Source organism: Oncorhynchus nerka, linkage group LG11 (genome assembly GCF_034236695.1).
Source record: "Oncorhynchus nerka isolate Pitt River linkage group LG11, Oner_Uvic_2.0, whole genome shotgun sequence".
NCBI lineage: Eukaryota > Metazoa > Chordata > Actinopteri > Salmoniformes > Salmonidae > Oncorhynchus > Oncorhynchus nerka.
In genome coordinates this window covers 9,520,398-9,533,078 of record NC_088406.1, presented here as the reverse complement: position 1 = coordinate 9,533,078, position 12,681 = coordinate 9,520,398, and the positions used below count along the sequence as shown (strand labels likewise).

General features: G+C 44.7%; 1 protein-coding gene across 1 annotated transcript in view; it reads left to right on the top strand.

Annotated features, from left to right (window-relative positions):
- The window catches only part of stx1a (syntaxin 1A (brain)), a 236,651-nt gene that overhangs the window by 97,495 nt on the left and 126,475 nt on the right, over positions 1–12,681 (top strand). The gene's annotated exons all lie outside the window — the stretch shown is intronic.

The following is a 12,681-nucleotide window of genomic DNA, read 5'->3' as shown; positions in this document are numbered from 1 at the left end:
CTGGTCAGATGAAACCAAAATGGAACTTTTTGGCAACAATGCAAAACGTTATGTTTGGCGTAAAAGCAACACAGCACATCACCCTGAACACACCATCCCCACTGTCAAACATGGTGGTGGCAGCATCATGGTTTGGGCATGCTTTTCTTCAGCAGGGACAGGGAAGATGGTTAAAATTGATGGGAAGATGGATGGAGCCAAATACAGGACCATTCTGGAAGAAAACCTGATGGAGTCTGCAAAAGACCTGAGACTGAGACGGAGATTTGTCTTCCAACAAGACAATGATCCAAAACATAAAGCAAAATCTACAATGGAATGGTTCAAAAATAAACATATCCAGGTGTTAGAATGGCCAAGTCAAAGTCCAGACCTGAATCCAATCGAGAATCTGTGGAAAGAACTGAAAACTGCTGTTCACAAATGCTCTCCATCCAACCTCACTGAGCTCGAGCTGTTTTGCAAGGAGGAATGGGAAAAAATGTCAGTCTCTCGATGTGCAAAACTGATAGAGACATACCCCAAGCGACTTACAGCTGTAATCGCAGCAAAAGGTGGCGCTACAAAGTATTAACTTAAGGGGGCTGAATAATTTTGCACGCCCAATATTTCAGTTTTTGATTTGTTAAAAAAGTTTGAAATATCAAGGGGGCCAAATACTTTCGCAAGGCACTGTATCTACCTCAAATACCTCGTACCTCTGCATACTGATCTGGTACTGGTACTCCCTGTATATAGCTCCACATTGATCTGGTACTGGTACTCCCTGTATATAGCTCCACATTGATCTGGTACTTCCTGTATATAGCTCCACAGTGATCTGGTACTGGTACTCCCTGTATATAGCTCCACAGTGATCTGGTACTTCCTGTATATAGCTCCACAGTGATCTGGTACTGGTACTCCCTGAATATAGCTCCACAGTGATCTGGTACTTCCTGTATATAGCTCCACAGTGATCTGGTACTTCCTGTATATAGCTCCACAGTGATCTGGTACTGGTACTCCCTGAATATAGCTCCACAGTGATCTGGTACTTCCTGTATATAGCTCCACAGTGATCTGGTACTCCCTGTATATAGCTCCACATTGATCTGGTACTGGTACTCCCTGTATATAGCTCCACATTGATCTGGTACTTCCTGTATATAGCTCCACATTGATCTGGTACTCCCTGTATATAGCTCCACATTGATCTGGTACTGGTAGTCCCTGTATATAGCTCCACATTGATCTGGTACTCCCTGTATATAGCTCCACAGTGATCTGGTACTTCCTGTATATAGCTCCACAGTGATCTGGTACTCCCTGTATATAGCTCCACAGTTATCTGGTACTCCCTGTATATAGCTCCACAGTGATCTGGTACTCCCTGTATATAGCTCCACAGTGATCTGGTACTTCCTGTATATAGCTCCACAGTGATCTGGTACTCCCTGTATCTGGCTCCACAGTGATCTGGTACTCCCTGTATATAGCTCCACAGTGATCTGGTACTCCCTGTATATAACTCCACAGTGATCTGGTACTCCCTGTATATAGCTCCACAGTGATCTGGTACTTCCTGTATATAGCTCCACAGTGATCTGGTACTTCCTGTATATAGCTCCACATTGATCTGGTACTCCCTGTATATAGCTCCACAGTAATCTGGTACTCCCTGTATATATCTCCACAGTGATCTGGTACTTCCTGTATATAGCTCCACAGTGATCTGGTACTTCCTGTATATAGCTCCACAGTGATCTGGTACTCCCTGTATATAGCTCCACAGTGATCTGGTACTCCCTGTATATAGATCCACATTGATCTGGTTCTCCCTGTATATAGCTCCACAGTGATCTGGTACTTCCTGTATATAGCTCCACATTGATCTGGTACTCCCTGTATATAGCTCCACATTGATCTGGTACTCCTGTATATAGCTCCACAGTAATCTGGTACTCCTGTATATATCTCCACAGTGATCTGGTACTTCCTGTATATAGCTCCACAGTGATCTGGTACTTCCTGTATATAGCTCCACAGTGATCTGGTACTCCCTGTATATAGCTCCACAGTGATCTGGTACTCCCTGTATATAGATCCACATTGATCTGGTTCTCCCTGTATATAGCTCCACAGTGATCTGGTACTTCCTGTATATAGCTCCACATTGATCTGGTACTCCCTGTATATAGCTCCACAGTGATCTGGTACTCCCTGTATATAGCTCCACAGTGATCTGGTACTCCCTGTATATAGCTCCACAGTGATCTGGTACTCCCTGTATATAGCTCCACGTTGATCTGGTTCTCCCTGTATATAGCTCCACAGTGATCTGGTACTTCCTGTATATAGCTCCACAGTGATCTGGTACTTCCTGTATATAGCTCCACAGTGATCTGGTACTCCCTGTATATAGATCCACATTGATCTGGTTCTCCCTGTATATAGCTCCACAGTGATCTGGTACTTCCTGTATATAGCTCCACATTGATCTGGTACTCCTGTATATAGCTCCACAGTGATCTGGTACTCCCTGTATATAGCTCCACAGTGATCTGGTACTCCCTGTATATAGCTCCACAGTGATCTGGTACTCCCTGTATATAGCTCCACGTTGATCTGGTTCTCCCTGTATATAGCTCCACAGTGATCTGGTACTTCCTGTATATAGCTCCACAGTGATCTGGTACTCCCTGTATATAGCTCCACAGTGATCTGGTACTCCCTGTATATAGATCCACATTGATCTGGTTCTCCCTGTATATAGCTCCACAGTGATCTGGTACTTCCTGTATATAGCTCCACATTGATCTGGTACTCCCTGTATATAGCTCCACATTGATCTGGTACTCCCTGTATATAGCTCCACAGTAATCTGGTACTCCCTGTATATATCTCCACAGTGATCTGGTACTTCCTGTATATAGCTCCACAGTGATCTGGTACTTCCTGTATATAGCTCCACAGTGATCTGGTACTCCCTGTATATAGCTCCACAGTGATCTGGTACTCCCTGTATATAGATCCACATTGATCTGGTTCTCCCTGTATATAGCTCCACAGTGATCTGGTACTTCCTGTATATAGCTCCACATTGATCTGGTACTCCCTGTATATAGCTCCACAGTGATCTGGTACTCCCTGTATATAGCTCCACAGTGATCTGGTACTCCCTGTATATAGCTCCACAGTGATCTGGTACTCCCTGTATATAGCTCCACGTTGATCTGGTTCTCCCTGTATATAGCTCCACAGTGATCTGGTACTTCCTGTATATAGCTCCACAGTGATCTGGTACTCCCTGTATATAGCTCCACAGTGATCTGGTACTCCCTGTATATAGATCCACATTGATCTGGTTCTCCCTGTATATAGCTCCACAGTGATCTGGTACTTCCTGTATATAGCTCCACATTGATCTGGTACTCCCTGTATATAGCTCCACAGTGATCTGGTACTCCCTGTATATAGCTCCACAGTGATCTGGTACTCCCTGTATATAGCTCCACAGTGATCTGGTACTCCCTGTATATAGCTCCACGTTGATCTGGTTCTCCCTGTATATAGCTCCACAGTGATCTGGTACTTCCTGTATATAGCTCCACAGTGATCTGGTACTCCCTGTATATAGCTCCACAGTGATCTTACCAAAGACTCTTGATTGGTTAATTGGAATATATATACATCAATGATTTATACCCCTTGACTAATTCTACATTTTGTTGTGCTGCAGCCTGAATTCTCTCACCCATCTACACACAAAACCCCATAGTGACAAAGTACACTTTTTTTTTTAGATGTTGCAAATTTATTGAAAATTAAATACAAAAATATCTAATTTACATAAGTATTCACAACCCTGAGTCAATACATGTTAGAATCACCTTTGTCAGTGATTACACCTGTGAGTCTTTCTGGGTAAATCTCGAAGAGCTTTCCACACCTGGATTGCACAATATTTACAAATTATTCTTTAAAATATTCTTCAAGCTCTGTCAAGTTGGTTGTTGATCATTGTTAGACAGCCATTTTCAAGTCTTGCAATAGATCTTTAAGCCAATGTAAGTCAAAGCTGTAACTAGGCCGCTCACGAACATTCAATGTCATCTTGGTAAGCAACTGCAGTGTATATTTGGCCTTGTGTTTAAGGTTATTGTCCTGCTGAAAGGGGAATTCACCTCCCAGTGTCTGGTGGAAAGCAGACTGAACCAGGTTTTCCTCTATGATTTTTGCTCTATTCTGTTTATTTTTATCCTAAATATAACCCTTTGTCCTTGCCGATGACAAGCATACCCATAACATGATGCAGCCACCACCATGACTGAAAATATGAAGTGTGGTACTCAGTGACGTGTTGTGTTGGATTTGCCCCAAACATAACGCTTTGTATTCAGGACATAAAGAAAATGTCTTTGCTACAGTTTTTTGCAGTTTTACTTTAGTGCCTTGTTGCAAACAGGATGCATGTTTTGGAATATTTGTATTCTGTACAGGCTTTCTTCTTTTCACTCTGTCATTTAGGTTAGTATTGTGGAGTAACTACAATGTTGTTGATCCATCATCAGTTTTCTCCTATCACAGCTATTAAACTCTGTAACTGTTTTAAAGTCACCATTGGCGAAATGGTTTCCTTCCTCTCCGGCAACTGAGTTATGAATGACGCCTGTATCTTTGTAGTGACTGGGTGTATTGATACACCATCCAAAGTGTAATTAATACCTTAACAATGCTCAAAAGGATATTCAATGTCTGCTTATTTAAAAAATAGAATATACCGCTAGGTGGCCTTCTTTGAGAGGTTTTGGAAACCTCTCTGGTCTTTGTGGTTGAATCTGTGTTTGAAATTCACTGCTCGACTGAGGGACCTTACAGATTATTATATGTGTGGGGTACAGAGATGAGGTAATCATTCAGAAATCATGTTAAATGCTATTATTGCACACATGCAACATATTATGTGACTTATTGATCACATGTTTACTAATGAATTTATTTAGGCTTGCCATAAAAAAGGGGTTGGATACTTATTGATCCAAAACATTTAAGCTTTTAATTTTTTTAAATACATTTGTAAAAAATATCTAAAAAACATAATTCCACTTTGATATTGTAAGGTATTGTGTGTAGGCCAGTGACACAACATATAATTTAATCCATATTCAATTCAGGCTGTAACACAACGAAATGTGGAAGAAGTCAAGGGGTGTGAATACTTGTGAAAGGCACTGTGTTATAGCTATCAGTTTATGTAAAGATTCTCTCATTGATTTAATTTACCGTAAAACTTCAATTCAATGTAAAGTCTCAAAAAGCCTCCTGTCCCTTTTTAATAGCCGGGCAACGACACGCAAATAAATGCTGGGTGTAAATGAATTGTTCACATGAATTACCATGAATTACCATGAATTACCATTAATTTTTATTTTGAACGGGGTTTAATGTTTGATTTGTTACATTAAATAATTCAGTAAAGACAGTAAATGTCAATCATCTGTTTTTATCACAAGTAGGAAACTGCTAGCCATTGGCTGCTAACAGCTGAGAAACTGTTAGCCATTGGCTCCTAACAGCTGAGAAACTGCTAGCCATTGGCTGCTAACAACTGAGAAACTGCTAGCCATTGGCTGCTAACAGCTGAGAAACTGCTAGCCATTGGCTGCTAACAGCTGAGAAACTGCTAGTCATTGCTGCTAACAACTGAGAAACTGCTAGCCATTGGCTGCTAACAGCTGAGAAACTGCTAGTCATTGCTGCTAACAGCTGAGAAACATCTAGCCATTGACTGCAAACAGCTGAGAAATGGCTAGCCATTGGCTGCTAACAGCTGAGAAACATCTAGCCATTGCTGCTAACAACTGAGAAACTGCTAGCCATTGGCTGCTAACAGCTGAGAGACTGCTAGCCATTGCTGCTAACAGCTGAGAAACTGCTAGCCATTGCTGCTAACAGCTGAGAAACTGCTAGACATTGCTGCTAACAACTGAGAAACTGCTAGCCATTGGCTGCTAACAGCTCTCTGCTCTCATTGCTGCTAACAGCTGAGAAACATCTAGCCATTGACTGCAAACAGCTGTCTAGCCATTGGCTCTAACAGCTGAGAAACATCTAGCTCATTGCTGCTAACAACTGAGAAACTCTTGGCTCTCTGAGAGACTCTAGCCTGTCTCTCAGCTGAGAGACTGCATAGCCATCTCCTGAGAAACTGCTAGACATTGCTGCTAACAACTGAGAAACTGCTAGCCATTGGCCTCTCTCTCACTCTCTCTCTCTCTCTCTCTCTCTCTCTCTCCCCTGTCTCTCTCTCTCTCTCTCTCTCCCCTGTCTCTCTCTCTCTCTCTCTCTCTCTCTCTCTCTCTCTCCCCCTGTCTCTCTCTCTCCTCTCTCTCTCTCTCTCCCCCTCTCTCTCTCCCCCTGTCCTCTCTCTCTCTCTCTCTCCCTCTCTCTCTCTCCCCCTGTCTCTCTCTCTCTCCCCCCTCTCTCTCTCTCTCTCTCTCTCCCCCTGTCTCTCTCTCTCTCTCTCTCTCTCTCCCCCCTCTCTCCTCCCTCTCTCTCTCTCCCCCTCTCTCTCTCCCCTGTCTCTCTCCTCTCTCTCTCTCTCTCTCTCTCTCCCCCTCTCTCTCTCCCTCTCTCTCCCCCTGTCTCTCTCTCTCCCCCTCTCTCTCCCCCTGTCTCTCTCTCTCTCTCTCTCTCTCCCCTGTCTCTCTCTCTCCCTCCCCCTCTCTCTCTCCCCCTCTCTCTCTCTCTCTCTCCCCTCTCTCTCTCCCCCTGTCTCTCTCTCTCTCTCTCTCTCTCTCTCTCTCTCTCTCTCTCCCCCTGTCTCTCTCTCTCTCCCCCTCTCTCTCTCCCCCTGTCTCTCTCTCTCTCTCTCTCTCTCTCTCTCCCCCCTGTCTCTCTCTCTCTCTTTCTCTCCCCTGTCTCTCTCCCCCTCCCCCTCTCTCTCTTTCTCTCCCCCTGTCTCTCTCTCTCCCTCCCCTCTCTCTCTCCCCCTGTCTCTCTCTCTCTCTCTCTCTCCCCCTCTCTCTCCCCCTGTCTCCCTCTCTCTCTCTCTCTCTCTCTCTCTCTCTCTCTCTCTCTCTCCCCTCTCTCTCTCTCTCTCTCTCTCTCTCTCTCTCTCCCCTGTCTCTCTCTCTCTCCCTCCCCCTGTCTCTCTCTCTCTCCCCCTCTCTCTCTCCCCCTCATAATGACAGAGTTAAGATGGTGTCATGGCAGCGGAAGTCGTTCCCATTTTCCCTAACTGCTGAATCAATCCCAGCTGGGCCCTGTAATAGCCAGGGCTAATGAGTGTCTGACCCAGCTGCCTCCTAGCTAGCTGCCTCCCAGTCCCAGCTCACGCCGGCAGAGATAGAAGAGCTGTAGGAGAACAAGCACATTGAGATACACATTGACAGAGTGATACATTTATTAATTCATGTCTTGTCTGTTGTGCTGTGGCAATGAAGGCCAGGGTGTAGTGGTGCTACTTGGGTTTGGGTGTGATTGAACTGTCAGTGGAGGAAGCAGCCCCTCAAGAGGCTGAAAATATTTGGCACTCAGATCCTCAAAATGTTTTACAGCTGGTATGGCAACTGCCTGGCATCTGACCGCAAGCGTGTCATGCGGCATTTGAGATGCTACTCTACAGGACTGTTTTGCTAGCACAGATATGTTCTGGGATTCTTCCGATGGCATTGAGGAGTTTACCACATCAGTCACCAGCTTCATCAATAAGTGCATAGACGACGTCGTCCCCCTCATTGACTGTACGTACTTATCCCAGCCAGAAGTCATGGATGACAAGCAACATCTGCACAGAGCTAAAGGCTAGAACCATCAAACAGGCAAAGCGTCAATACAGGACTAAGATTGAATCCTACTACACCAGTTCTGACGCTCGTCAGATGTAGCAGGGCTTGCAAACTATTACGGACTACAAAGGGAAACCCAGCTGCGAGCTGCCAGTGACGCGAGCCTACCAGACGAACTAAATGACCCTTTTATGCTCGCTTCGAGGCAACACTGAAGCATGTATGAGAGCACCAGCTGTTCTGGACGACTGTGTGCTCACACTCTCCATAGTAGATGTGAGCAAGACCTTTAAACAGGTCAACATTCACAAGGCCGCAGAGCCAGACGGATTACCAGGACGTGTACTCAGAGCATGCACAGACCAAGTGTGTTCACTGACATTTTCAACCTCTCCCTGAACGAGTCTGTTATACATACATGTTTCAAGCGGACCACCATAGTTCCTGCGCCAAAGATGCAAAGTTAACCTGCCTAAATGACTGCCGGTAGCCATGAAGTGCTTTGAAAGGCTGGTTATGACTCACATCAACACCATCATCCCAGAAACCCTAGACCCACTCCAATTTGCATACCGCCCCAACAGATCCACAGATGACGCAATCGCACTCCACACTGCCCTTTCCCACCTGGACAAAAATAACACTTATGTGAAAATGCTGATCATTGACTACTTCTCAGCGTTCAACACCGTAGTGCCCACAATGCTCAACACTATGGTCTAGGGCACTGCATCGCAGCGCTAGCTGTGCCACCAGAGACTCTGGGTTCGCGCCCAGGCTCTGTCGCAGCCGGCCGCGACCGGGAGGTCCGTGGGGTGACGCACAATTGGCCTAGCGTCGTCCGGGTTTGGGAGTGTTTGGCCGGTAGGGATATCCTTGTCTCATCGCGCACCAGCGACTCCTGTGGCGGGCCGGGCGCAGTGCGCGCTAACCAAGGTGGCCAGGTGCACTGTGTTTCCTCCAACAACATTGGTGCGACTGGCTTCCGGGTTGGAGGTGCGCTGTGTTAAGAAGCAGTGTGGCTTGGTTGGGTTGTGTTTCGCCCGTACGGGAGTTGTAGCGATGAGACAAGATAGTAATTACTAACAATTGGATACCACGAAATTGGCGAGAAAAATGGGGTAAAAATACAAATATATTTTTTTGTTGTTGCATATTTAGTAAATATTTTTTTAAACTCTATTTCTTGAACCACACTGTTGGTTAAGGGCCCATAAGTAGGCAAATGGCGCATGTGACAAATACATGTTTATTTTATTTTGATTTCACACTCATCACACTGCTGCTACTCTGTTTACTATCTATCCTGATTGCCTAGTCACTTTTACCCCTACTGTACAGTGTTTTTGAAAAGTATTCAGACACCTTGACTTTTTACAAATTTAGTTACGTTACAGCCTTATCTTCCTCATCAATCTACATCAATAACCCATAATGACAAAGCAAAAAAAAAATCTCAGTTTTATCATTATTTTCTATAAATTCGCAAAACTGTCCTAAAAACTGTTTTTTAGGACAGTTTTGCGAATTTATAGAAAATAATGATAAAACTGAGATATCACATTTACATAAGTATTCATACCCTTTACTCAGTACTTTGTTGAAGCACCTTTGGTAACGATTACAGCCTCAAGTCTTCTTGGGTATGACGCTACAAGCTTGCCACACCTGTATTTGGGGAGTTTCTCCCATTCTTCTCTGCAGATCCTCTCAAGCTCTGTCAGGTTGGATGGGGAGCGTTGCTGCCACCACCACGCTTCACCGTAGGGATGCTGCCACCACCATGCTTCACCGTAGGGATGTTGCCACCACCATGCTTCACCGTAGGGATGCTGCCACCACCATGCTTCACCGTAGGGATGCTGCCACCACCATGCTTCACTGTAGGGATGCTGCCACCACCACGCTTCACCGTAGGGATGATGCCATGTTTCCTCCAGACGTGACGCTTGGAATTCAGGCCAAAGAGTTCAATCTTGGTTTCATCAGACCAGAGAATCTTGTTTCTCATGGTCAGAGAGACTTTAGGTGCCTTTTGGCAAACTCCAAGCGGGCTGTCATGTGCCTTTTACTGAGGAGTGGCTTCCGTCTGGCCACGCTACCATAAAGGGCTGATTGGTGGATTGCTGCAGAGATGGTTGTCCTTCTGGAAGGTTCTCATCTCCACAGAGGAACTATAGAGCTCTGTCAGAGTGACCATCGGGTTCTTGGTCACCTCCCTAACTAAGGCCTTCTCCCCCGTTTGCTCAGTTTGGAATGGCTGCCAATCCTGTCTCGGAGCTCTACGGACAATTTAACTGTATATGTTTGTGTGTGTATATATATGTATGTTGTGAAGATGCTGGAGGAAACAGGTACAAAGGTATCTATATCCACAGTAAAACGAGTCCTATATTTACATAACCTGAAAGGCAGCTCAGTAAGGAAGAAGCCACTGCTCCAAAACCGCCATAAAAAAGCCAGACACAGTTTGCAACTGCACATGGGGACAAAGATCATACTTTTTGGAGAAATGGAAACAGATGAAACAAAAATAGAACTGTTTGGCCATAATGACCATCGTTATGTTTGGAGGGAAAATGGGGAGGCTTGCAAGCCGAGGAACACCATCCCAACCGTGAAGCACGGGGGTGGCAGCATCATGTTGTGGATGTGCTTTGCTGCAGGAGGAACTGGTGCACTTCACAAAATAGATGGCGTCATGAGGTAGGAAAATGATGTGGATATATTGAAACAATATTTCAAGACATCAGTCAGGAAATTAAAGCTTGGTCGCAAATGGGTCTTCCAAATGGACAATGACCCCAAGCATACTTCCAAAGATGTGGCAAAATGGATTAGGACAACAAAGTCAAGGTACTGGAGTGGCCATCACAAAGCCCTGACCTCAATCCTATAGAACATTTGCTGGCAGAACTGAAAAAACATGTGCGAGCAAGGAGGCCTACAAACCTGAGTGCAAAGCTACCCAAAACGTTTGACCCAAGTTAAACAATTTAAAGGCAATGCTACAAAATACTAATTGAGTGTATGTAAACTTCTGTTTGTGATGAATGTGATGTGATGAGAGAATAAAGGCTGAAATAAATCATTCTCTCTACTATTCAATCTGACATTTCACATTCTTAAAATAAGGTGGTGATCCTAACTGTCCTAAGACAGGGCATTTTTACGAGGATTAAATGTCAGGAATTGTGGAAAAACTGAGTTTAAATGCATTTGGCTAAGGTGTATGTAAACTTCCGACTTCAACTACATACACACACACACACACACACACACACACACACTATGTAATATCATAATAACTGCTAAGAATGACTGATGCAGTTGTATTGCACACTTCACATGTTATACCTGTGTGTGTGTGTGTGTGTGTGTGTGTGTGTGTGTGTGTGTGTGTAAGGATCCACATGATGCCTTTAAAGCAGAAAAATACAAAAGTGAGTTGACTGTAGGTTATTCATTTTAATTTTAGATACGTTTCAGATAAGGCTCCTCTCTCTTTCTTCCACCCCCCTCTCCACCCCCCTCTCGCCCCGGTCTTCTCCTCTTTCCCTCTATTCTTTTCTTTTTCTAAAACACTGGAGCTAGATAAGGGATAAGCAGCATCTCCATGGCAACAGTGTCCTAATGAAAGCAACAAGCATGACCCCAAGACTATGTCTCTGAATCAAGGACAACAGAATGGTGTGTGAACCCCAAGGCTATGTCTCTGAATCAAGGACAATAGAATGGTGTGTGAACCCCAAGGCTATGTCTCTGAATCAAGGACAACAGAATGGTGTGTGAACCCCAAGGCTATGTCTCTGAATCAAGGACAATAGAATGGTGTGTGAACCCCAAGGCTATGTCTCTGAATCAAGGACAACAGAATGGCATGTGATCCCCAAGGCTGTGTGTGTCTCTGAATCAAGGACAATAGAATGTCGTGTGAACCCCAAGGCTATGTCTCTGAATCAAGGACAACAGAATGTCGTGTGAACCACAAGGCTATGTCTCTGAATCAAGGACAACAGAATGTCGTGTGAACCACAAGGCTATGTCTCTGAATCAAGGACAATAGAATGGTGTGTGAACCCCAAGGCTTTGTCTCTGAATCAAGGACAATAGAATGGTGTGTGAACCCCAAGGCTATGTCTCTGAATCAAGGACAATAGAATGGTGTGTGAACCCCAAGGCTATGTCTCTGAATCAAGGACAATAGAATGGTGTGTGAACCCCAAGGCTATGTCTCTGAATCAAGGACAATAGAATGGTGTGTGAACCCCAAGGCTATGTCTCTGAATCAAGGACAATAGAATGGTGTGTGAACCCCAAGGCTGTGTGTGTCTCTGAATCAAGGACAATAGAATGGTGTGTGAACCCCAAGGCTATGTCTCTGAATCAAGGACAATAGAATGGTGTGTGAACCCCAAGGCTGTGTGTGTCTCTGAATCAAGGACAACAGAATGTCGTGTGAACCACAAGGCTATGTCTCTGAATCAAGGACAATAGAATGGTGTGTGAACCCCAAGGCTATGTCTCTGAATCAAGGACAATAGAATGGTGTGTAAACCCCAAGGCTGTGTGTGTCTCTGAATCAAGGACAATAGAATGGTGTGTGAACCCCAAGGCTATGTCTCTGAATCAAGGACAATAGAATGGTGTGTAAACCCCAAGGCTGTGTGTTTCTCTGAATCAAGGACAACAGAATGTCGTGTGACTCTTCAGTGATGTCAGAATTCTGTTGACTCTCTGGTCTTGCCTTCTCTCTCTCTCTCTCTCTCTCTCTCTCTCGAGTCAGACAGCAGAAAAGGATGGTGATAGACACTGGATCGGTCTGTTAAGCCACACCAGACGCGGTCTGTTATTTGCCCTATTTTAAGCGGTCAGCTCCAATGTGTCTGGTGGCCTTGACTTCACAGCC